General features: G+C 49.2%; 1 pseudogene; it reads right to left on the bottom strand.

The window, feature by feature from the left end:
- Window positions 1-26,866, bottom strand: part of LOC141220287 (uncharacterized) — a 96,042-nt pseudogene that overhangs the window by 45,162 nt on the left and 24,014 nt on the right.

Consider the following 26,866-nt stretch of genomic DNA (forward strand, 5'->3'; position numbering starts at 1 on the left):
CGGAAGGAGAAGCCAGAAGCCCGACCACAACTGATGACGACATTGAGGCTGCACCGATTCAGGAGTATAGACGAGCGACAGCGGATTAGGGGGAAAATCATCAGCAAATTAACCCCGACTCTGCTGAGTAACGATCAGACTCCGGTACCGAAAAAACTCACAGGAGAGAAAGGACAGAAGCGCTGGGACATCTGCAGACAAAATGTGACCGATGCTCTAAGGAAGGTGAAAGATTCTGAAAGAAGCCGCCGAGGACGAAGACTCAAGACTGATGAAGACGACAGCGGAGAAACCGCGACTCACAGATCAGAAGAGAAGAATCAGGGAATGAAAGCTGTGAGAAAATGTAGAGAAAACCAGAGCAAGTCTGGAGAAAAATCATCTATTATAGGACGAGGCCGAGAGACGTCATCACATCCCCCGGAGCCAACAAGAGTCTCCTCTCACCTGGTGATGTCAGAGGCCGGAGCTCCTCCATCATCACCTCCTGGTACCGATCCTGGTGTCATTCTAGATACTCCCACTCCTCCATGGAGAGATAGACAGCGACGTCCTGACACCTTATAGGAACCTGACAACAACGACACCGTCACCACCCAGAATCCTCCAGTGCTGTCCTGTATAATGTCCCAGCAGTCACCTCTCCGCTCATCACCCAGAATCCTCCAGAGCTGTCCTGTATAATGTCCCAGCAGTCACCTCTCCAGTCATCACCCAGAATCCTCCAGAGCTGTCCTGTATAATGTCCCAGCAGTCACCGCTCCGGTCATCACCCAGAATCCTCCAGTGCCGTCCTGTATAATGTCCCAGCAATCACCTCTCCGGTCATCACACAGAATCCTCCAGTGCTGTCCTGTATAATGTCCCAGCAGTCACCTCTCCGGTCATCACCCAGAATCCTCCAGTGCCGTCCTGTATAATGTCCCAGCAGTCACCTCTCCGGTCAACACCCAGAATCCTCCAGTGCTGTCCTGTATAATGTCCCAGCAGTCACCTCTCCGCTCATCACCCAGAATCCTCCAGTGCCGTCCTGTATAATGTCCCAGCAGTCACCTCTCCGGTCAACACCCAGAATCCTCCAGTGCTGTCCTGTATAATGTCCCAGCAGTCACCTCACCAGTCATCACCCAGAACCCTCCAGTGCTGTCCTGTATAATGTCCCAGCAGTCACCTCTCCGGTCATCACCCAGAATCCTCCAGTGCTGTACTGTATAATGTCCCAGCAGTCACCTCTCCGGTCATCACCCAGAATCCTCCAGTGCCGTCCTGTATAATGTCCCAGCAGTCACCTCTCCGCTCATCACCCAGAATCCTCCAGTGCCGTCCTGTATAATGTCCCAGCAGTCACCTCTCCGGTCAACACCCAGAATCCTCCAGTGCTGTCCTGTATAATGTCCCAGCAGTCACCTCACCAGTCATCACCCAGAACCCTCCAGTGCTGTCCTGTATAATGTCCCAGCAGTCACCTCTCCGGTCATCACCCAGAATCCTCCAGTGCTGTCCTGTATAATGTCCCAGCAGTCACCTCACCAGTCATCAACCAGAACCCTCCAGTGCTGTCCTGTATAATGTCCCAGCAGTCACCTCTCCGGGCATCACCCAGAATCCTCCAGTGCCGTCCTGTATAATGTCCCAGCAGTCACCTCACCAGTCATCACCCAGAACCCTCCAGTGCTGTCCTGTATAATGTCCCAGCAGTCACCTCTCCGGTCATCACCCAGAATCCTCCAGTGCTGTCCTGTATAATGTCCCAGCAGTCACCTCTCCGGTCATCACCCAGAATCCTCCAGTGCCGTCCTGTATAATGTCCCAGCAGTCACCTCTCCGGTCATCACCCACAATCCTCCAGTGCCGTCCTGTATAATGTCCCAGCAGTCACCTCTTCGGTCATCACCCACAATCCTCCAGTGCCGTTCTGTATAATGTCCCAGCAGTCACCTCTTCGGTCATCACCCACAATCCTCCAGTGCCGTTCTGTATAATGTCCCAGCAGTCACCTCTCCGCTCATCACCCAGAATCCTCCAGTGCTGTCCTGTATAATGTCCCAGCAGTCACCTCTCCGCTCATCACCCAGAATCCTCCAGTGCTGTCCTGTATAATGTCCCAGCAGTCACCTCTCCGCTCATCACCCAGAATCCTCCAGTGCTGTCCTGTATAATGTCCCAGCAGTCACCTCTCCGCTCATCACCCAGAATCCTCCAGTACCGTCCTGTATAATGTCCCAGCAGTCACCTCTCCGCTCATCACCCAGAATCCTCCAGTGCAATCCTGTATAATGTCCCAGCAGTCACCTCTCCGCTAATCACCCAGAATCCTCCAGTGCTGTCCTGTATAATGTCCCAGCAGTCACCTCTCCGGTCATCACCCAGAATCCTCCAGTGCTGTCCTGTATAATGTCCCAGCAGTCACCTCTCCGCTCATCACCCAGAATCCTCCAGTGCTGTCCTGTATAATGTCCCAGCAGTCACTTCTCCGGTCATCACCCAGAATCCTCCAGTGCTGTCCTGTATAATGTCCCAGCAGTCACCTCTCCGGTCATCACCCAGAATCCTCCAGTGTGGTCCTGTATAATGTTCCAGCAGTCACCTCTCCGGTCATCACCCAGAATCCTCCAGTGCTGTCCTGTATAATGTTCCAGCAGTCACCTCTCCGGTCATCACCCAGAATCCTCCAGTGCTGTCCTGTATAATGTCCCAGCAGTCACCTCTCCGGTCATCACCCACAATCCTCCAGTGCCGTCCTGTATAATGTCCCAGCAGTCACCTCTTCGGTCATCACCCACAATCCTCCAGTGCCGTTCTGTATAATGTCCCAGCAGTCACCTCTCCGCTCATCACCCAGAATCCTCCAGTGCTGTCCTGTATAATGTCCCAGCAGTCAACTCTCCGCTCATCACCCAGAATCCTCCAGTGCTGTCCTGTATAATGTCCCAGCAGTCACCTCTCCACTCATCACCCAGAATCCTCCAGTGCTGTCCTGTATAATGTCCCAGCAGTCACCTCTCCGCTCATCACCCAGAATCCTCCAGTACCGTCCTGTATAATGTCCCAGCAGTCACCTCTCCGCTCATCACCCAGAATCCTCCAGTGCCATCCTGTATAATGTCCCAGCAGTCACCTCTCCGCTCATCACCCAGAATCCTCCAGTGCTCTCCTGTATAATGTCCCAGCAGTCACCTCTCCGGTCATCACCCAGAATCCTCCAGTGCTGTCCTGTATAATGTCCCAGCAGTCACCTCTCCGCTCAGCAGCTCAATCATCTTGTTGCTGAGCTCTAGGATCTTCCTCTTCCTCTCATGTATCGGGGGGTGCGGGGGAGTCTCTGTGATGGGGCCCGGGCTCCGCCCTCCTGACTCCTGGAGATGAATGCTGGGAGTCACACCCTCCCCCGGTGTCTTCCTCACTATTGTGTAATCCTGTGTATGGAGAGAGACACTTAGGGAGAAGAATTCCTTCCCGACTCCAGATCTGACAATCAGTAGAAATCCCGGGATCAATAACCGTCTCCAGTAATCTGGGGCCATAACCTGGAATATAATTACACTCAGGACAGACATCCAGGCCCCTCTACAGCTCTTATAGGGAATCCCCATGACAACTCCTCCTGGCAGAGAGCTGCACACAATCACTGCTCTTACAGTAAAGAATCCTTCTCTTCCTCTTCTGGATTTCCTCTTCCCGATGTCGGACTTGTTACATAACACAATAAAGCTGATAGAAATGTAGAGGAGTTACCTCTCCGCTCAGCAGGGAGATGATCTCCAGGGTGAAGTGTAATAATCTTCTGGTGGTCTCGTCCTCGTCCATCCTCGGGGTCATTCAGGAGAAGGAGGGATGAACACTGGATCAGCTGGAGGGATCTCGTCCTGCCGGCGTCTTCATGATAAAGGAGAAGATGGAGATCACAGGGGACGATATAACGACAATCACTGAATTCTGCCCCAAATATCCGACATTTATCAGGAAGAATCTGGAGGAAAAGCCACAAACTCCACCGCGGCCTCCTCTGCCGATCTGACCGCTCATTATCAGCCTCGTAGGAGGAGAACGGTCACCGTGGTAACTACACCGCCAGCGGGGGACGGTCACCGTGGTAACTACAGCGCCAGCAGGGGACGGTCACCGTGGTAACTACAGCGCCAGCGGGGGACGGTGACCGTGGTAACTACAGCGCCAGCGGAGGACGGTCACCGTGGTAACTACACCTCCTGCGGGGGACGGTCATCGTCGTAACTCCACCTCCAGCAGAGGATGGTCACCGTGGTAACTACACCGCCAGCAGAGGACGGTCACCGTGGTAACTACACCTCCAGCGGCGGACGGTCACAGTGGTAACTCCACCTCCAGCGGGGGACGGTCACCGTGGTAACTACACCTCCAGCGGGGGACGGTCACCGTGGTAACTACACCTCCAGCGGAGGACGGTCACCGTGGTAACTCCACCTCCAGCGGGGGACGGTCACTGTGGTAACTACACCTCCAGCGGAGGACGGTCACCGTGGTAACTCCACCTCCAGCGGGGGACGGTCACCGTGGTAACTCCACCTCCAGCGGGGGCGGTCACCGCGGTAACTCCACCTCCAGCGGGGGCGGTCACCGCGGTAACTCCACCTCCAGCGGAGGACGGTCACCGTGGTAACTCCACCTCCAGCGGGGGCGGTCACCGTGGTAACTCCACCTCCAGCGGGGGCGGTCACCGTGGTAACTCCACCTCCAGCGGGGGACGGTCACCGTGGTAACTCCACCTCCAGCGGGGGCGGTCACCGTGGTAACTCCACCTCCAGCGGGGGCGGTCACCGTGGTAACTCCACCTCCAGCGGGGGACGGTCACCGTGGTAACTCCACCTCCAGCGGAGGACGGTCACCGTGGTAACTCCACCTCCAGCGGGGGCGGTCACCGTGGTAACTCCACCTCCAGCGGGGGACGGTCACCGTGGTAACTCCACCTCCAGCGGGGGCGGTCACCGCGGTAACTCCACCTCCAGCGGAGGACGGTCACCGCGGTAACTCCACCTCCAGCGGGGGCGGTCACCGTGGTAACTCCACCTCCAGCGGGGGCGGTCACCGTGGTAACTCCACCTCCAGCGGGGGACGGTCACCGTGGTAACTCCACCTCCAGCGGGGGCGGTCACCGTGGTAACTCCACCTCCAGCGGGGGCAGTCACCGTGGTAACTCCACCTCCAGCGGGGGCGGTCACCGTGGTAACTCCACCTCCAGCGGGGGACGGTCACCGTGGTAACTCCACCTCCAGCGGGGGACGGTCACCGTGGTAACTCCACCTCCAGCGGGGGACGGTCACCGTGGTAACTCCACCTCCAGCGGGGGACGGTCACCGTGGTAACTACACCTCCAGCGGGGGGCGGTCACCGTGGTAACTCCACCTCCAGCGGGGGACGGTCACCGTGGTAACTCCACCTCCAGCGGGGGACGGTCACCGTGGTAACTCCACCTCCAGCGGGGGGCGGTCACCGTGGTAACTCCACCTCCAGCGGGGGCGGTCACCGTGGTAACTCCACCTCCAGCGGGGGACGGTCACCGTGGTAACTCCACCTCCAGCGGGGGCGGTCACCGTGGTAACTCCACCTCCAGCGGGGCGGTCACCGTGGTAACTCCACCTCCAGCGGGGGACGGTCACCGTGGTAACTCCACCTCCAGCGGGGGACGGTCACCGTGGTAACTCCACCTCCAGCGGGGGACGGTCACCGTGGTAACTACACCTCCAGCGGGGGGCGGTCACCGTGGTAACTCCACCTCCAGCGGGGGACGGTCACCGTGGTAACTCCACCTCCAGCGGGGGGCGGTCACCGTGGTAACTCCACCTCCAGCGGGGGCGGTCACCGTGGTAACTCCACCTCCAGCGGGGGACGGTCACCGTGGTAACTCCACCTCCAGCGGGGGCGGTCACCGTGGTAACTCCACCTCCAGCGGGGGACGGTCACCGTGGTAACTCCACCTCCAGCGGGGGCGGTGAGGTGAGGAGGAGCCGCTGCACATCCCCCATACAACACTGAGGAGCCGCAGTCACATGGAGCAGGAGCCTCCACAGGAACAGCTCTGATCTCACCCCACACTCTCCTCTCACAGATTCACCACAAACCCTCCCTGTAATCTCACCGGAATGGCGGGAAGCGGAAACCTGCTGCTGGCTGATACCAGAGAGCAAGAGCTGCGCACAACCAGGACGGAGCTGCTGCACTGAGAGCGGGAGGACCTGTGGTGACGTCACCGCCATGTGATCAGGGGGCGGAGCTCAGGAGAGAAGAGGTGAAGGACCAGTGGTGACGTCACCGCCATATGATCAGGGGGCGGAGCTCAGGAGAGAAGCGGTGAAGGACCTGTGGGGACGTCACCGCCATGTGATCAGGGGGCGGAGCTCAGGAGAGTAGTGGTGGAGGACCTGTGGTGACGTCACCGCCATGTGATCAGGGGGCGGAGCTCAGGAGAGTAGTGGTGGAGGACCTGTGGTGACGTCACCAGCATGTGATCAGGGAGCGGGGCTCAGGAGATGTGAAGGATCTGTGGTGACGTCACCGCCATGTGATCAGGGGGCGGGGCTTCGGGTGGTGATTGGCTCCGCAGTGTTTCCTCACAGACTGTAATGATTCTATAAACTATAAAGTTATTATAATGGTGAAGGAGCTGTGATGAGGCTGCGGTCATGTGACAGTGATGACGTCACCGCAGCTCCTCCCCTCAGGGGTCATTGCCCCGCCCAGATCTGCAGATGATCCCTGCGCAGTCGCTCCTCCGGCTCCTCCTCCCTCTGACGTCACATAGTGGCCGCTTTCTCCAGTGATGAGGATTTCTCTGCTCCCGGAGGTTCTGTAAGTCCAGTAGTCTCATCAGGTCCACATCTATAGTAAGTTCACCTGTTTCCCCAGTCAGGGCTCGCTCTCACTTCAATCTGATAAAACCCCAGACTGCGTCCGTACCCAGTAATCCTCGGATTCTCTGCTCAGCGGCGTTTTGTTTTCCAGCTCCGATCGGATCGCACGCACCCATATAATCTACAGGTGTGTGTGAAACATCGCGCTGCACTCAGATACCACCCGAGTGCAGTGCGATTCCCGCCAATGCCAGCAACTGAGGAGATGGAGATAGTGATTTCCCCGTCCCCTCCGCAGCCGTGCGAGAGGATCAGAGCATGGAGCACTGACATTCGGCTCCCGCTCGCAGCAGAGCAGCAGCGAGTGTCATTAGCATATCGCATCGGGGGGTCTCGCATCGCATACCGTACGCTAGTGGGACCCCGGCCTAAGAGATACGTCTGTGTCTTGTATAGCAGAGCGGAGTTGTACAGATACCTGTCTTTACGTAGGCTCAGGTTCTCCCGGGTGCGACTCAGCCTCAGCATCCTCCCGCGCCATCTCCTCCTCTCCATGTTGCTGTGCAGAGTTCTCGGCGCCATCTTGTGATGAGGGTCTGGCGAAGTTTTCATATTGTAATTATTATTTTCCCCTTCTCCCATGACAGCACCACCTGAGAGAGGGTATCGCCCACCAAGGACAGGAACCTACTGAATATAAAGGCGGTACCTCTCCTCCGCATCAGTTCTTGGTTCCTGTCCTTGATGGGAGCCTCTCTAGGTGGTACCTCGTACCTGTCGTGGGGTCTGGAGTGGATGCCGGGATCCATGCTGCCGGGGGGCCGTATAGAGACAGCAGATGGCCTTCTGTTCCCAGCCCCATCTTGCTGTGCCTGGGTCTGCGGGGGGGGGGGGGCTCCTTCCAGGGTCCTCTCCCGCGTGCGCCGGGTCCTGCAGCCGGGTCTGCGCACACACGATGGTCGTGGCTGGTCGCGGCGGCAGGCAGGTCTTCTGGGCTGCGCATGTGTGAGGTCGTGTCGCGCCCTGTGACGTAGCGCGCCGGAAGCCCGGGTCTGCGCTTGCGCGGGGTACTATTCTCGGGTCATCCCCGTGCAAGTGCGCCGGGAGCCGCTGGGCTGCACACGAGGGATCCTGCGGCATAGCGCGCCAGCCGGCAAAGGAAAAAAAAGGAATAATAAATATGTATTTTATTATAAATTAAAAAGAAAAAATAAAATAATTAGAGTTAATGGTAAAGAGAGCGCACTGCTGCCGGAAGGGGAGGAGCCCGAAGGAGGTGGAGCCCGAAGGAGGTGGAGCCCGAAGGAGGTGGAGCCCCTTATGCTTTTAAGGAATGGGAAGCTGTCAAGATGGCGGTGTCTGCATCCCCGTCATCATGAGTGAGGAGCCGCAGTCACCTGGGCAGCAGCTGTCACCGCCGCAGGAGGAACAACAGCAGCCTGTTAGGACCCTCCTGTTAGTTTTTTCTCTGTCTTGTTGGTCACATGACTTTCTGCCTATTTATTCCAGCTCCGCCCTCCTGGCCTTGCTGGACTTCAGTGTTACTTTGCTCTTGAGCTAGCCAGGTGCCTTGTACCTTACTCAGTAGTTTGCTTGGTCCTTGAACCACTTTGTACTTTTTGTTTGTTTGTCTTTGCTCTGCTACAATTTCTGCTAGGAGGTGCCCAACTATATCCCAGTCCTTAGTTCTTGTAGAGACCCCTCCCTTATATCTATAGGTCTGCGTTCAGACTAGCCGAGGACGAAGGCGGGTCTGTTCACAAGGAACAGGTCCCCCGCTGCATCGTAGGGAATCAGCTTAGTCCTATTGTAGGGACAGATTTCCTATCTTTCCTTAGTTCTTGTAGCAGATCATAACAATAATGGTACAAAGTAAAAGTGTAAGAAAAAGTGTAAAATAAAATTGTAGAAATATTTTAAAAAAAATATATATATATAAATATAAATATATATATACATACAGTATATTGTTCCCAGAAATAAATATTTTTATGAAAAAAAAAAACAAAGAATCAAAAAAAGTACACATATTTGGTATTGCCGTGTCCGGAACGACCTGACCTATAAAACTGTTCCACTAGTTAACCCCTTCTTTGAATGATGCAAAAACTAGTTTTTGTAATAAAAAGCGTCTTTTAGTGTATGACAGCAGCCAAACATAAAAACCTGCTATAAATCCGATATCACTGTAATCACACTGGCCCGAAGAATAAAGTCGTCTAATCACTTATACTACATGAGGAATGACGTAAAAAATAAAACCAATTCTTGACCTGCTGTTGATTTATTCATTCTGCCTCCCAAAGATCACAGTAAAGCTCAGCTCACATTTATCCTGCACTCTACACTGAGCACTTACACCGGGGTTTCCGTGTAAAATTTCTGAAATAGGTGATTCAGGCAGAAACCCCGGCTGAAGATTCGCTATAATAAGGCAGATGGAGGCACAGTGGACGCCGTCTGACCTGTGATCCGGCAGTGTACATCTTTGTAGGTGTGCATAGAAGTGCCATCGGTCACAGTTTTGTGCACTTCTGAAAAGGACAACGCTGATCAGAGGCCAGACGGAGTCCAGAGTAACTCTGCTGCCTCATTATAGTGAATGGATCCCTCGAGGGTTTCATCTGAATTACATCACTTGGAGATTTAGATGGATACACCAATATAAGTTCTCAGCGTAGAGCACAGGATAAATGTGATCCAAAATGTTATGTAAAATGTCCCTAACAAAAGCTTCAAATCAATCCACAAAAAAAAGCAAGCCCCCCCTCAGGTCCATAAACTGTCAATCAAATATCGGGGCTTTCATGTTACTGGTAGCACAAAGGTTCTGGAAAAGCGCTATGACTCCTCGTCCCTCAAAAGAAATTCAGCAAATTCTGTGCTCGCAAATCCAAATTCCCCCTCCCTTCAGAGCCCCACAGTGTGTCTAAACCACATTCAGGCGTCCACATGTTTGGCATTTCTGTAACGATGAGAAGAATTCTGTGAAGCACCTGTGGATTCAAGGTGCTCACCACACATCTAAACAAATTCCTTGAGGGATCTAGTTTCCAAAATGGGATCACTTGTAGGGGTTTTCCACTGTTTAGGCACATCAGGGGCTCTCTAATCGCTATATAACATCCGCAGACCATTCCATCAAAGTCTGCATTCCAAAATGTCACTCCTGCCTTTCTGAGTCCTGCCGTGCATCCAAATAATAGTTTTCCCTCACGTATGTGGTATCTGCGTGCTAAGGAGAAATTGCATAACAAATTTTGGGGTCCGTTTTCTCCTGTTCACATTTTGCATTTTCACAAGGGTAAGATAAAAACATTTTTGTGGTAAAAATATGATTTTTTTTTTTTATTTTCATGGCTCTACGTTATAAACTTCTGTGAAGCACCTGGGGGTTCAATGTGCTCACCACACATCTAGATAAGTTACCTGTGGGGTCTAGTTTCCAAAATGGTGTCACTTGTGGGGGTTTTCCACTGTTTAGGCACATCAGGAGCTCTCCAAACACTATATGGCGTCCTCTAATCCAGCAAATTTTGCATTCAAAAAGTCAAATGGAGCTCCTTCCCTTCCAAGCCTTGCTGTGCGTTCAAACACAATTTTCCTTCATATTCTGGGTATTGACGTACACAGGAGAAATTGCATAACAAATTTTATGGTGCAATTTCTCCTGTTACCGTTGTGAAAATGCTAAATTTGAGGATAAAAAACATTTTTGTGGGAAAAATGTTTTTTTTTCATGGCTCTACGCTATAAACTTCTGTGAAGCACCTGGGGGTTGAAGGTGCTCACCACACATCTTATAAGTTCATTGAGTGGTCTAGTTTCAAAAATGGTGTCACTTGTGGGGGGTTTCCGCTGTTTAGTCACATCAGGGGCCCCTCAAACACGACATGTCGTCCGCTAATTATTCCAGAAAATTTTGCATTTGTTATGGTAAATATTTATATTTTGCCTTGTTTATTGTTTAGACAATTCATATATCTTTGATAATTTTGTTTTTTAGTATTCACTTTACAAGCGTTATTCATATGCAATAACATAGGGCTGATATAGAGGTGTCTTTGTGTTAAGTTTCTTTATTATAGAAGGCATAGGAAAGCTGGGTAGAACCAGCTTTCAATGAATTTCAGTTTACATGATTTATGACCTTGTTATTCCCAACTTAGCCATTCCCCTTTTCCTTATCTCTGTGGTTGTAATAAAGATCAGTGACTGGGCATCTGAGCAGACAAGCCTGGGACACAGACAGAAACTAGCTGTGTTCTGTTGTCTGTGATCAAAACTGGCAAACGTGTGAAACCTTTTGAGTTTCTTCTAAAATTTTCCATATAGGTTTCTCCATCATTACATGATGCCGAATCGCGAGATTGTCAAAACTGGACATCCTTTGGACACGATTGCAATGATATTTCTCTCTTGGAAACACTGAATGATCCGCGGTGAGTAGCCCATTGTGTTACTAAAAATTTAGTGTTACCTCCAGGGCTCCAAGACGGGTAATCGGTGATCCGACCAAGACAATCGCTCTTGAACCTTTGCCGGTGTTTGAATTTTGTATGTATATTCGTGGTTTATATGTTTCAATGTGTCTTTAGATTTATAACTGACAACTGTTGAATGAAATTAGATGAAGTGACAAGTATAATATTTCAGGAGTTGAAGTCCTACATAGTCACTGTAGAAGGTACATACCTTATGGGAATAAAAGGGCTAGGAATAGGAGGAAGCCAATGTGGCTAAATAAGGAAGTCAAGAGGGCAATGAAAAACAAAAAAAGGGCTTTCGGTAAACTTAAACAAGAAGGCAGCGAGGAAGCGCTAATATCTTATAGGGAAAAAAACAAAATCTGTAAGAAACAAATAAGAATAGCAAAAGAGGAGACAGAGAGACTAATTGCCAAGGAAAGTAAAACGAATCCCAAACTGTTCTTTAACTATATAAACAGTAAAAGGATTAAAACTGATGGCGTTGGCCCATTGAAAAATAACCTGGGTAAAATCATAGAGGGCGATGAGGGTAAAGCAAACCTACTCAATAGCTTCTTCTCCACTGTTTTCACAAAAGAAAACAATTTATCGGAGGAAATGCAGAGTGATAAAGTAAATCCTCGCTAAATATCACCCACCTAACCCAGGGGGAAGTTCAGAAACGCCTAAATAATATCAAAATAGACAAGTCACCAGGCCCAGATGACATACACCCCCGGGTACTAAAAGAATTAAGTAATGTGATAGACAGGCCGCTGTATCTTATATTCAAGCACTCTTTATGGACAGGGACTGTCCCACTAGACTGGCGCCAAGCAAATGTGGTACCAATATTCAAAAAGGGGTCTAAAAGTGACTCTGGGAACTATAGACCAGTCAGCTTAACGTCTGTTGTGGGTAAATTGTTTGAAGGATTTCTTAGAGATGCTATTGTAGAATATCTTAATGATAATAACTGTCTAACTCCATATCAACATGGATTCATGAGGGATCGCTCCTGCCAAACAAACCTGATCGCCTTCTACGAGGAGGTGAGCTCACAGCTGGACCGGGGAGAGTCAGTGGATGTTGTATACCTTGACTTCTCCAAAGCGTTTGATACCGTGCCACACAAAAGGTTGGTATATAAAATGAGAATGCTTGGTCTGCGGGATAATGTGTGCAAGTGGGTAAATAGCTGGCTGAGTGATAGAAAGCAGAGGGTGGTTATCAATGGAGTAAGCTCAGGGGGTGTCAGGGTTACTAGCGGGGTGCCTCAAGGGTCTGTCTTGGGCCCTATATTATTTAATATATTTATTAATGATCTAGTGGAAGGGTTGCATAGTAAAATAGCAATATTTGCAGATGATACTAAACTTTGTAAAGTAGTTAATACAGATGAGGACAGGGCACAGCTACAGGAGGATTTAGATAAATTGGGGAGTTGGGCCAAAAAATGGCAAATGGGGTTCAATGCCGATAAATGTAAGGTCATGCACATGGGAAAGAAAAACAGCAGTCACCCATACATATTAAATGGGAAACCGTTGGGGAAATCTGACATGGAGAAGGACCTGGGCGTCTTGGTTAACAGCAAATTAAATTGGAGTGCCCAGTGTCAGGCAGCAGCTGCGAAGGCAAATAGAGTCATGGCATGCATCAGAAGAGGAATAGGGGCATATGATGAGAACATTGTTCTTCCTCTGTATAAAGCGCTGGTAAGGCCGCACTTAGAATATTGTGCACAGTTCTGGGCTCCGGTGCTCAGGAAAGACATATTGGAGCTAGAGAGGGTACAAAGGAGGGCGACTAAGGTAATAAAGGGAATGGAGGGACTAGAATACCCAGAGAGGTTGTCAAAATTAGGCCTATTTACATTGGAAAAGAGAAGGCTTAGGGGAGACCTCATAAACATGTATAAATACATCAGGGGGCAGTACAGAGATCTCTCCCATGACCTGTTTATACCAAGGATGGTGACAAAGACGAGGGGGCACACTATGCGTCTGGAGGAAAGGAGGTTCCTGCACCAGCATAGAAGGGGATTCTTTACGGTCAGAGCAGTGAGACTCTGGAACTCTCTGGGAGAGGAAGTGGTGATGTCCAACTCACTTAAAGAGTTCAAGAGAGGCCTGGACGCCTTTCTTGAGAACAATAAAATTACATCTTATGCTTAGTTAATTAATCCAGGGATTTACTCTTACTGCCAGATTGGTGTCGGGAAGTGAATTTTTCCTCAGTGATGTAAATTGGCCTATACCTCATGGTTTTTTGTTGCCTTCCCCTGGATCAACGCTGCGGAATAGCTGCAGTGCACAAGAAATAGGCTGAACTGGATGGACGCTTGTCTTTTTTCGGCCTTATAAACTATGTAACTATGTAACTATGAAGGATTGTTTGAAGGATCGGCTCTGGGGTAGGTTCACACAGGGATGCAGTCCACAGATTCAAAACAAACTGGTGGTTTATTAAGTGTCCATAAACTAGTCAGGAAAACAAAACATAACAGCCTCTTTCTGGCAAAAAAAATATATAACTAAAGAAAAACTCAAAATAACTAGTCCATACAGCACGGCCTCAGCCGTTTAAATAAAGTGCCTTTCTCTGCTTCCAGCAGAGTCTGAACAGCACATGTAAGGTTTGCTCAGCTTGCACAACACACCGCCAATCTGAGACAGGCGCAGCTGTCTTACAAAGCAAAAGTGTCTGCATCTACTAACCATAATAAACCCTATAATATCCGACATCTCATTAGTTGTAGCTCCACACGTCATTGACACTATACAATGTGAAGCTTGTCTACTGCAATATGTGGGGGGCACGGTCAGACCCTTACGTCACCGCATTGGGGGACACGTTAGGGACGTTCTTGGCCCCACAACACGTAATACATCTGCAGCATCACAACATCTCATACAACACAATAGGGATTAATCACTTTGTGGGTATTGAATGTCACCAGACCAGCTAAGAGGAGAGATTGGTATAAAAAGTACACCCCCGAGAAGCCTTGTGGATTCTGGAATTGGACCCCAGATTCCCCAGTGATATGAAGCTTCGTTCAGACCTTGTATCCATTTACTGAATTGTGTTTTTCCTCTTTTATAGTAATTATACATAATATACACATTATAGATGCAGACACTTCATTCTTCTATTGCACGGATGCTTTTTGTTGTGGACATATGATCGTCCATAGGGGTAATGTAGACATACTTGCACATGTCCATTTGGGGCTGGGGGTCTCCGCTGTGCATTAGACACTATGATGTGTATAAGAAGCCGGTTACTGGTTATTTATTATGTCATGAATAAAATCAGTGATTTGAAACTCGTAGATTATTTGCTCCTATCCCCATGATGTCCTGTTTTTAATTTTTCTATGATTTTAATTTGGATTTTTCAATAAAAGTTTTTGTTTTTATTCACACTGGAAAACAAGTGCTGGATTATCAGTAACTTTCTAAGTCCCGTCCATTCCTTCTTCCTCCGAGCACTTCCCATGGATCTCACCAAGCATTGAGAGAGGAGCTGAAAGCAGACAATGTTTTCTATAGAGGAATGGCAGACATGGGTGTTGTCCACATAGAAAGCCTCTCCTAAATCCCATGCACAAAAAAGCCGCCCTACAATCTGCCAGGACACATGCGGAAACATATGAAGACTCCTGGGACTTTATACTCTGGAGTGATGAGACCAAGATAAATGTGTTCGGTACTGTATAGTATTGCAATGAAAATACATGGTGTCTATAGTGAGACTTCTCCGGTGGGCCCTGGCTTCTCCATCAGGGGAGTTGAGAGTGCCAAGGTGAGGAGCATAATGATGATGATAGAAGTTAGCATCTGCTTTGTTTTCTTGGAATGCAAGCGTAAGTGTGCAACCTGCCACCCACCCACCCCCAGGCTGCAATACCATACTGCTAGCTTGCTTGCACTTGAAATGAGGCCTTTTAGGCTTGTGGAGGCAGACACCGGCCACTATGTCATGGCTGCCTGATGTCCATACTCAGTCCCCAGCTGGCCGGTGGCCGGGTGTCTACACTCGGTCCCCAGTCGCCATGGGGCGGCCGGGTGTCCATACTCGGTCCCCAGCCGCCCCTATTTGTCCCGGTGTGCGTTATACACAAGCGCGTATACCAAAACATTACCTGTGCCCTCCCCAGTGCATTTAGTGGGAAGGACAGCCTAACCACAAACACGTAGACAAGTGAATGTGGCCAGGGATGGTCCATCTCACTGACGCCTTCACACTGGGTTAATAATGTGGAAGCCGGGACACAGTTGGACACTGGGATGCAACACGTCCTCCAGACATAGAGGATTACAGGTCCTGGGTCAATCAGGCTTCAACACAAAGTTCAGAAGGTAGACAGCAGCAGTGGTCGGCCTCCTACACAACGAGTAAATTATTCAAGACCATGAGGCCATCCATCGCCTTAGCTTTCTGTTCCTTGGAATGCAAGCGCATGTATGTGGTAGCGGCTAGGCCTGAGGTGGTCAGCGTTTTGGCGCATATCCTACCTCCTCCGAGGATTGCTGGATGTTTTCCTGCTACTATCCCTGTTCTATGACTCCCGTTAAAACAAAGCTTCAGGTGATGAATGATGGATGAGGTGGTGGCAAAGAAGAAAGAGCAGTAGGAACAGGGACCATTCACATCAATATCAGGCCAGCCAACCACACGTCTTGTAGGATATGTTTCTGTACCAAAAGGAGCGGTTCGGTTACACAGTTATAGGGCATACAGTGAGTGCAATGCCTACTAAAAATTTCGAGACACTCCAATGCCCATTGGAAGTGACATGGAGGTCAGAGGGCTTTAACTAAACCTTTTTTTTCCATTTATAGCAACTGGGTCTCCTGTGCACTGTTGGCCTAAGCAGTGAATGGAAGGCTTTCCAAAAATTATAAGGAACTGCAATGCCCCTTGAAACAGACGTGGATTACAGCGTACTAAAAACCTTCTACCCATTATTGGGGAGTGGGTCTCCCTTAGTGTTCGCCTACGCATTGAAAAGCAAAAGCTGACTAAAATTAGGAGGAAATGCAATGCCCTTTGGAAGAGTCGTGGAGGTTAAAGGTAATTAAAAACAACATTTCAATGCCCCTTGGAAGAGCTGTGGAGTTCAGAGTGGTTTAACAAGACTATTTTAATGCCCCTTGGAAGAGACGTGGAGTTCAGAGTGGTTTAACAAGACGGTTTTAATGCCCCTTGGAAGAGACATGGAGGTCCCAGTGGAATAAAAAGACAATATCAATGCCCATTGGAAGAGTGGTGGAGGTCCCAGTGGAATAAAAAGACAATATCAATGCCCCTTGGAAGAGACATGGAGGTCACAGTAGCTTAACAAGATGATTTTAATGCCCCTTACAAGAGCCATGCAGTACAGCATATTAAAAACATTCCCATTATTGGGGAGTGGGTCTCCCATAGTCTTTGCCTATGCCTTCCAAGCAAGAGCTGCCAAAAATTAGGAAGGAGGAACTTGCAATGCTGGCAACACGGACCACGGTCACCCTGGTGGTATAGTGGTGGTGGAGGCTGAGGAAGGAGAAGAGCTAAAAACAGCTGAAATCAGGAAGCGTATACCCATCTGTGGGTGTAAAGCGGTGCATGGGAATACACCTCCCGAAATAACACAGTGGATTTGACTTTATGTTACTCTGATGTCATTTGGTGGTGATGAGAAGTCTGGCCCAATCCAGCCCTTGTTCATTTTGATAAGGGTCAGCTTGTCAGCATTGTCAGTAGACAAGTGAGTGCGCTTATCGGTTATAATTCCCCCAGCGGCACTAAAAACACGCTCCGATAACACGCTAGCGGCAGGGCAGGCCAGGACCTCCAAGGCGTACAGAGCGAGTTCATTCCAAGTGTCCAGCTTGGATACCCAATAATTAAAAGGCACAGAGGAATCACGGAGGACACTGGTATGGTCGGCAAGGTAATCCTTCACCATATTTTGAAACTTTCCACTCCTTGTAAGAGTACCCCGCGCCTCAGGACCTGTAAGCTGGGCGGGTCTCAGAAAACTGTCCCAGAACGTTGACAGTGTTCCCCTGCCTCTGCTGGATTGGAGTTGCGTCTCTCTCACCTGTACGCCTTGGTTGGGCAACGAACTGTGACTTCTGCCGCTAGCGTGTTCAGATGGGAATTTTTTTTAACAGTTCTGCAGCAAGGGCCTTCTGGTACTGCCCCATTCTTGTAGACCTCTCCACCTCAGGAATAAGAGAGTGAAAGTTCTCCTTGTAGCGGGGGTCTAAAAGTGTCACCAACCAGTAATGATTGTCACCCAACATTTTGACAACGCGAGGGTCATGGTTAAGGCAGCGTAACATAAAGTCAGCCATGCGTGCCAGACTGGTAACGGGCAAGACTTCCGTGTCCTCACCAAGATGACGACTGACCATGCTCTCCTCCTCCTCCCCCCCTGTCCTCAGGCCACCCACGCTGAACCGACAGTATGACAGTTGTACAGGTACTACCATCTACAGCACATGATACCAGCTCCTGTTCTTCCTCCTCTCCCTCATTGTCCCCCAATGCACGTTGGGATAAGATGAGCCTGGACTGTGTGTAATTGCCCGCTACGGCTTCTTGATCATCTCATCATACTCTGGCTGCAATGCCTCCTCTTTAATTCTCTGCAGAGAGCGTTGCAAAAGACAGACAAGTGGGATGCTGACGCTAATGATGGCGTCATCGCCACTCACCATTTTGGTGGACTCCTCAAACTTTGTCAGGATGGTACATATGTCGGACATCCAGGTCCACTCCTGAGGTCTTATGTGTGGAGTCTGACCTGAATATCGACGGCCTTGTTGCAGCTGGTACTCCACAACTGCTCTCTTCTGCTCACAAATCCTTTGCAACATGTGGAGGGTAGAGTTCCAACTTGTGGGGACATCACACACCAGTTGGTGTGCCGGAAGCTGCAAACGCTGCTGCAACACAGCAAGGGCGGCGGAAGCTGTAGCCGACTTCCGAAAATGAGCTGACAGGCGGCGTACTTTGACAAGCAGATCTGGCAACTCGGAGTACGATTTAAGAAACCGCTGAACCACGAGGTTAAGCACATGAGCCAGGCATGGTACGTGTGTGATCTTGCCTCGCCTCAGAGCCGCCACCAGGTTACGGCCATTGTCACACGACCATGCCTGGATGTAGGTTCAGCGGTCTCAGCCACAGATCTGCCGGCTCTTTCACAGCTGTCCACAACTCACAAGCAGTGTGAGGTTTATCACCTAAGCTTATGAGTTTCAGCACAGCATGTTGCCACTTGGCTGAGGCAGTACTGCAGTACTTCCAGCTTGTAACTGATGTGATATCTGAGATGGAGGCTGAACATGAGGAGGATGATGCGCTGGAACTGTACACTGTAGGGGCAACTCTGACTGACATAGGGCCCGCAATCCTTGGTGTGGGGAGGATGTGTTCCTTCCCAAGGTCCGACTGGGTCCCGGATTCCACTATGTTTACCCAGTGTGCCATCAGGGAGATGTACCGTCCCTGGCAACAAGCACTTGTCCACGTGTCCGTTGTCAGGTGGACTCTCCCAGTAACTGCGTTGTTGAGGGCACGGCAGATGTTTTGGGACACGTGCTTGTGTAGTGTGGGGATGCGGGGATGGCACACCGGGCAAAATAGTGTCGGCTGGGGACCGAGCACCGAGGGACGGCCACCGCCATAAGGTTGCAGAAGGATTCCGTCTCCACCTGCCTAAAAGGCAGCATTTCCAACGCAAGCAGTCGTGAAATGTGCGAATTTAGGACTGTGGCCTGTGGGGCGTTGACTGCGAATTTGCGCTTTCGTTCAAAGGTCTGGGATATGGACAATTCAACGCTGCGGTGGGACGTGGATGTGGACGTTGATGCTGTTTCTTGAGAAACTGCCATAACAAGTGAAGACTGAGAGGAGGGGGCATCTTTGCATGCAGTATGGACAGGGGATTGCCTTGCACGCACAACAGGGGGTTCTCTTACATGCACAACAGCGGAAGAAGCAGTGGTGACACCCGCTGACACTGGTCGTGGACCCTAGGGTTCGACCCACAAAGTCGGGTGCTTTGCTGACATGTGCCTGATTATGCTGGTGGTGGTCAGGCTGGTAGTTTTGTCACCCCTGCTGATGCTGGTCTGGCAGGTGGTACAAATGGCCTTTTTGGGGTTATCAGCAGAGTCTTTAAAAAAATTCCAGACTCTGGAAGACCTACCGGTTGTACTGGCAACGTCCCTCGTGTTGGTGTTACGGGGAACGGTTGCCCGCCTTCTGTCTGCGGCCACCACACTGCTTCTTCCTGCCTGTTGGGGTACTCTGCCTCCCTCCCCCTGTGTGCTGCTGGCTTCGCTCTGTGTGTCCTCCTGACATGTTGGGTCAGTTACTAGATCATCCACCACCTCCTCCTCTTCCACTTGCGCACCACGGTCCTCCTCCTCACTTTGTGGCAATTGTGTCTCGTCATCGTCCACCTCCTGTGACAAATTGCCAGCGTCGCCTTCCTGTGGCCATGGCTGTTCAAATATTTGGCCATTGCTACATGGGATCTCCTCTTCCACCACTTCAAGCGGAGCAGGCGAGGGGCCCAAATATGGAAATGGACCAGTGAACAGCTCTTCAGAGTGTCCAAGTGTGGGATCAGTTGCTGTCTGACGACACTCGGCATGGTGGGAGGAAGGAGCATCATGGTGAGGAGTATGCGGTCGAGACTCAAGCCTACTAAGACTTGACCGTGTGGAAGACAGACCGGAGGTGGTGGTGCCCAGGTGACTGGAAGTATTATCTGCTATCCAATTAATAACCTGTTCACACTGATCAGTTCCCAATAGTGGTGCTGTTGTGTGCTTCCCTAGTAATTTGGTCAAGAACTGGGAGCGAGAAGATGTGGCTGTTGGTTGTGGCACATTATCACCTTGGCCACGGCCCCGTCCTCTGCACGCACCATCACCAGAACGTCCAGTTCCACGTCCCTTGCCATGCGCCTTGCCCATTGTAAATGAAGTAAAATAGCTTACACTCGCACTATCAATGGAAAAAGGGTAATAAAAAGGAGATTTGAACCGTGGAAGAGGAAAACCACAGTTCTAGTTCTCTGGCCTACACCAGAATCTTTTAAACAGATATATTTGTGTCTAAACAGTCAGACACTCAAACTGGTTTATTTTAAGGAAAAAAGGCAAAAAAGTGGATAATACAGAGATTTGAACCGTGGAACTGCAAAACCACAGTTCTAGTTATCTGGCCGAAACCAGACTCTTTTAAACAGATATATTTGTGTATGAACACTCACAGACACACTCAAATTTTTATTTTTTTTGGGGGGAGGGGAATACCAAAAGGTTAATAAGATGCGTATTTGTACAGTCTGACTGAGGGGAAAAAAAAAAGAGGATTTAGATGAAAAAAAAAAAAGATTTTTCCTGGCCCCTGAGACCTGGAGCTAAGTCTAGCAATTTGAGAAGCAGCACACAGGACTGTAATGCAGTGTTTGTTGGTATAACCACTGCGTCTCCTATACAGCCTGCCTGATATCTGGGATGGATGTTAGTCCTCAGAAGGACTGTTTTTTTATTTTGTAGGCTTTAGAGACCCTACAGTACCTATTTTGCAGTATAAATCTCTCCCTAGCTCAGCAGCACTCTCCCTACACTGTCTGATCCGGAGCGACTGTGTCCAAGATGGCGGCGCCCGGTTTTAAATACTCGAGGTGACGCTATGCAGCCAGCCAATCACTGTAATGTCCACAACCAACATGCCTGAAACATTACAGTGACTGGCAGTCAATCCCTGCATGTTCATTGGCTCTGTAAAGAGCGCCAAACATGCAGGGCGGAGACCCGAGCTCCCGCCCGAGTAACCCGAAAATGCTCTGTGCTCGCCGAACATCCCGAGTGGTGAGATGCTCGGGCGAGTACCGAGCAGTGTCGAGCATGCTCGCTCAACACTATTAACCTTACTTTCATGTTATTGTTTAAAAAAAATATGAAACTCCGTATTGGCAAAATTTTAGAAATTGTTCTTGTGTTCAGTGAGATATTAATGAAAATCTTACTTATCAAAGGGGGTGTACTCATTTATGCTGAGCATAGTTTCTTAAAATTTATAAAACACAGTAAACATAATTACAGTTTAATTCCTGTATGACTTCTCTCATGTCTAACAAGATTTGATTTATTTACAAAAGATTTCTCACACAATGAACATGAATACGGCTTCTCCCCAGTGTGACTTCTCTCGTGTTTATTAAGACTTGATTTAGCTGTAAAGCATTTCTCACAGAGTGAACATGAATACGGCTTTTCTCCTGTGTGAGTTTTCTTATGTTTATGAAGTTGTGATTTATGTGTAAAGCATTTTCCACATTGTAAACATGAATACGGCTTTTCTCCTGTGTGAATTCTTTGATGTTTAAAAAAATTTGATTTATCTCTAAAACATTTCCCACATTCTGAACATGAATATGGCTTCTCTCCTGTGTGTTTTCTTATGTTTACAAAGTTGTGAATTCTCTGTAAAGCTTTTTCCACATTGTAAACATGAAAACGGTTTCTCCCCCGTGTGAATTTTTTGATGTTTAAAAAGATTTGATTTATCTCTAAAACATTTCCCACATTCTGAACATGAATACGGCTTCTCTCCTGTATGAATTCTCTGATGTATAATAAGACTCGCTTTATCTATGAATGACTTTCCACATTCCGAACATGAATACGGCTTCTCCCCAGTGTGACTTCTCTTGTGTTTAATAAGACCTGATTTATCTGTAAAGCATTTCCCACATTCTGAACATGAATACGGCTTCTCTCCTGTGTGAATTCTCTGATGTTTATTAAGTTGTGATTTCTCTGTAAAGCATTTTCCGCATTGTAAACATGAAAACGGTCTCTCCCCTGTGTGAATTCTTTGATGTTTATCAAGATTTGCTTTACCTGTAAAACATTTCCCACATTCTGAACATGAATATGACTTCTCTCCTGTGTGAATTCTCTGATGTTTAATAAGACTCCCTTTATCTGTAAAGAATTTCCCACATTCCGAACATGAAAATGGAGTCTCTCCTATATGAATTCTCTGATGTCTAATCAGATTCCATTTATCTGTGAAGGACTTCCCACATTCCGAACATGAAAATGGCTTTTCTCCTGTGTGACTTCTCACATGTCTAACATATTTAGATTTAATTGTAAAGCATTTCCCACATTCTGAACAGGAGTATGGCTTTTCTCCTTTGTGAATGTGAAATTGTTCAGGAGATGATTCCTCATGATTAGGAGGATTATAAGAAAGTGAAGTGCTGTGAAGTCCAGGAGGTGCAGGAAGGGTGAAGAGGTTTTCTCCATTAGAGTGCTCCCAGATATCTTCTTTTTTACAATTTAGTGATAAACCTTTATTCTCACAAGGATTTCCTAGAAGGGGGAAAGAAAGATTGGACGTGATTTTTTTTCTACAACACAAGACAGATTTCTACATTTATTTTCTGGAGCTCACAATGAAGACCCTCGTCAGTGTAAGTACCAGTAATAAGGAAGACAACTACATGCCATAACATTAACACAATGACGGGTAAAGTGAATAACATAAACTGGTGACATTGGCACAAGTCAGGAGTGGCAGAGATTAGACAGCAAATAGACAGTTCTTAAAGGGAATCTGTCATCAGGATTTACCCCTTAATGTACCACCAGTGCCATTTCACTCTCTCAAGCTTCCCATCATGCCCTTAGTGTAGAAAAGTGTCCACACAATTAAAAATGAAGTTTTAATCTTTCATTACTGCATGCAAATGAGATTGACTAGTTGCAAAGGTGGCCACCGTAATCCTGTCCTCAGTATGTTTAAGAGCATGATAGGAAATCTTAGACTGCAATAGCACTGAAGGCACATTAAGGGGGTAAATCCTAATTACAAGGTCCATTTAAAGAGAACCTGTCACTTGCTAAAAAAAATTTGAGTTAAATACCTTGTAAAAAAATCCCTGAGTTGTGACGTTTCTACCGCTCTTTTCTGTTCTGTGCTGCGTCACTCCATTGCAGAGATATTCACATTTGTTCCTCCTGGAGCGCACTATGTGAAATCTCTTTGTTCTTCAGTCGTCTCTGGGGACACGTGCTTTCTCCGGCCCTCCCAAATGCTGCCAATCACAGCCTGGCAGCCTCAGACTGCTAGGTCAGATGCCGAGCTGTGATTAGCAGCATCTGGGAAAGGTGAAAGCGAATGTCCCAATGAAGACACTGAAGAAAACCCAACTGGACTGCAAAGTAGACAGGGCTGGCGTCAGCACCCGGCGTACCCGGGCCCTGGACCTTCAGAGGGACCCACTCACGGTCGGGCCCGGGCTGCTTCCCCGGCACCTGTTCAGGACTGCCGGCGCTGCTTGATTGCCGATACTTCACCAGGCATGGACGCGCGCAGTGCACTGTGCGGCTGTGTCTGGTAGTAATGACACGGCAGGGGCGACACTGCACCTTTAATTGTACTTGTGTGTCGCCCCTGCCGCATCATTACTACCAGACACAACCGCAGAGCGCTCTGCGCACGGTCATGTCTGGTGACCGGTGAAGACAGTGCCGGCAATCAAGCAGCGCTAGAGGTCCTGAACAGGTGGCGGGGAAGCATCCCGGACCCCAACAGCGAGTGGGCCCCTCTGATGGTGCAGGACCATGTCTGTGACACGCCAGAGGCCCTGCACAGCCACATATGCCTGAGCAGCTGCTGGACTGGACACAGGCCGGGGGCAGGTGAGCGAGGCTTCCCAAATCCCCATATTAAAAATATTTCTAATGTGTGTGTGCATTGTGGTGCAGTGAAAGGTGTAGTATTGGATGGAAGGGATATTTGTGGCCTGGATTTTCCCTAGTTCTCCGGGTTTTCAGAGAGAGGGAGAGACTACCACGGGACCAATGGGCAGAACTCATTGCTCCGTTTCTGGCCCCAGGACCTAGGCTTTCATATCAGGACCTAACGCCTGAGCAGATGGCAGACTACACGATCGTCAAGGGTGAGATACTGGCAAGTCTTGGGGTAAATGTGTTCGTCCGGACCCAGACGAGTACACCAGTGGAAGTTTAAACCCTCCAAGCCGGCTCAGTCCCAATATTATGACTTGTTGCATTTAATACAAAAGTGGTTGCAGCCGAGGTACTGTCCCCCAAAGCCATGCTGGACCACATAGTGACTGATAAATTTTGGAGGGCTTTGCCCTACTACTTCCAATCCTAGGTGGGTCAGGCGTCCCCTACTGTTGTGCTCGAGATGATGGACCTTATAGAACGATATGAGGCTACCAAAGAGCTCCAGGGAGGAACTCCCCGGAAGGTGACGGGAAGAACCCCTATGTCCCCACCCCTGACCCAGCGAGCGGAGCCCAGGAGGTACCATACAATTTATGGTACGGCGCAACTCCGAGACCCTACTTTTGTCTCGGGCCAGTGAAATTGTGCTGTTTATTAATGGGGAACCCCAACAACCTGGGGCAGCAATAGTGTTGCCACGTTTTGAGGTGACCCGAGACTTGTTGTATCGAGTCGAGAAAATAGGTGGGGAGATGGTAGAGCAATTACTGGTACCATAGGCATATCGTAGGCTGGTAATGAACCTAGCGCATATGCATGTACTGGGTGGGCATTTGGGCTAAAAGAAAACTCTACACCGAATTTTGCAGCGGTTTTACTTGCTAGAAGTCCATGAAGAAGTTAAACGGTATTTTAATTCATATCCAGTGTGCCACGTAACCAGTCCCCAGCCACATTTTCGGAGTCCTTTGGTGCCTCTGCCAATTATAGAGGTACCTTTCGAAAGAGTGGCAATGGATCTGGTTGGTCCTGTCAATAAGTCAGCAAGGGGTCACCAACATATCCTGGTAGTTCTAGATTATGCCACCCGATATCCTGAAGCAGTTCTGCTGCGCTATGCATCAGCTAAACTCATAGCAAAATAACTCATGGGTATGTTCTCTCGGGTGGGGATTCCATCAAGAGAACAGACCAGGGAACCCTCTTTATGTCAAAAATTATGAAAGAACTGTGCCGCTTGTTAAATGTTAAACAGTTGCGCACATCAGTCTATCATCCCCAAACAGATGGCCTGGTAGAAAGGTTCAATAAGATGCTAAAGCGCATGCTAAAATAAAACAGTCTCCAAAGATGGGAAGGACTGGGATCTCTTACTGCCATATTTGTTGTCTGCAGTGCGGGAGGTGCCCCAGGCATCTACGGGGTTCTCAGCCTTCGAACTGTCGTATCGCAGACATCCCCGGGACTTGCTCGGTATAGCCAAAGAGGCTTGGGAAAACCAACCGACCCCACACAAGAGTGTAATAGAACATGTTGCAAAAATGCAGGAGAATGGAGACAGTCCTACCACTGGTCCGGGAACATATGGAGGCGGCACAACAGTCTCAGAATCGGGTCTATAACCGGGAGGCTCGGGTAAGAACCTTTAGTCTGGGGGATTGGGTGTTGGTACTTGTGCCTACAGTAGATGGCAAATTCCTTGCAAGGTGGCAGGGGCCCTACGAGATAATGGAGAAGGTGGGGCCGGTAAACTACAAGGTACACCAACCAGAACAGAGGAAGCTAGAGCAGGTCTACCATATAAATTTGCTTAAACCATGGAAAGATAGAGATCACCCTGGCGGGGACAGTCCGCTGCCTGCATTTCCTGCGGAGAAGGCTCCATTACCTCTGGGGATGTTGACAGGAGCCTCCACCATAGTTAAGATAGCTGATACTCTGTCCCCTAAGCAGGTTCAGGAGGCCCGGGAGTTCGTTAGCCGAAATACAGATGTTTTCTCTGAACTCCCTGGATGTACCTCCCTAATCCAACATGACATTATCACGGAGCCACAGGGCAAAATCCGACTAAAGTCGTATAGCGTGCCTGAGGCTCGGCGACAAGCTATCTCGGAGGAGGTGAATACTATGCTGCAGTTAGGTGTCACTGAAGAATCCCAAAGTGAGTGGGCTAGCCCAATAGTAATAATACCTAAGCCCGATGGGGCGCTATGGTTCTGTAATGACTTCAGGAAGTTTTGAAATTTGACGCCTACCCCATGCCCCGAGTGGATGAATTGATAGAGTGGTTTTGGCAGGCACGGTACTTTTCAACCCTTGACCTCACAAAAGGGTACTAGCAGGTGCCCCTAACAGAGACGGCTAAGGAGAAAACGGCCTTTGTGACGCCCGAAGGGCTATTCCAGTATAAAGTATTATCCTTTGGTTTGCATGGTGCGCCAGCAACGTTCCAGCGGTTAATGGATATTATTCTCCATCCCCATCACCGCTATGCCTCAGCCTATCTTGATGACATTGTTGTGTACAGTGCAGACTGGGAAAGTCACATACCAAAAGGTACAGGCGGTAATAGATTCCCTCCGACAAGCCGGGCTAACCACCAACCCAAAGAAATGTTCCATAGGGTTTGAAGAAGCTCGGTACTTGGGTTACGTCATTGGGAGAGGAGTCCTCAAACCCCAAGTAAAAAAAAGTAGAGGCGTTTCAGAACTGGCCCCGTCCCCTCACAACAAAGCAGGTGAGAGCTTTTCTAGGTTTAGTGTGATATTACAGACGATTTATT

Source organism: Phyllobates terribilis, unplaced genomic scaffold (assembly GCF_046119375.1).
Source record: "Phyllobates terribilis strain yellow unplaced genomic scaffold, ASM4611937v1 Scaffold_279__1_contigs__length_2497574, whole genome shotgun sequence".
Lineage (NCBI taxonomy): Eukaryota > Metazoa > Chordata > Amphibia > Anura > Dendrobatidae > Phyllobates > Phyllobates terribilis.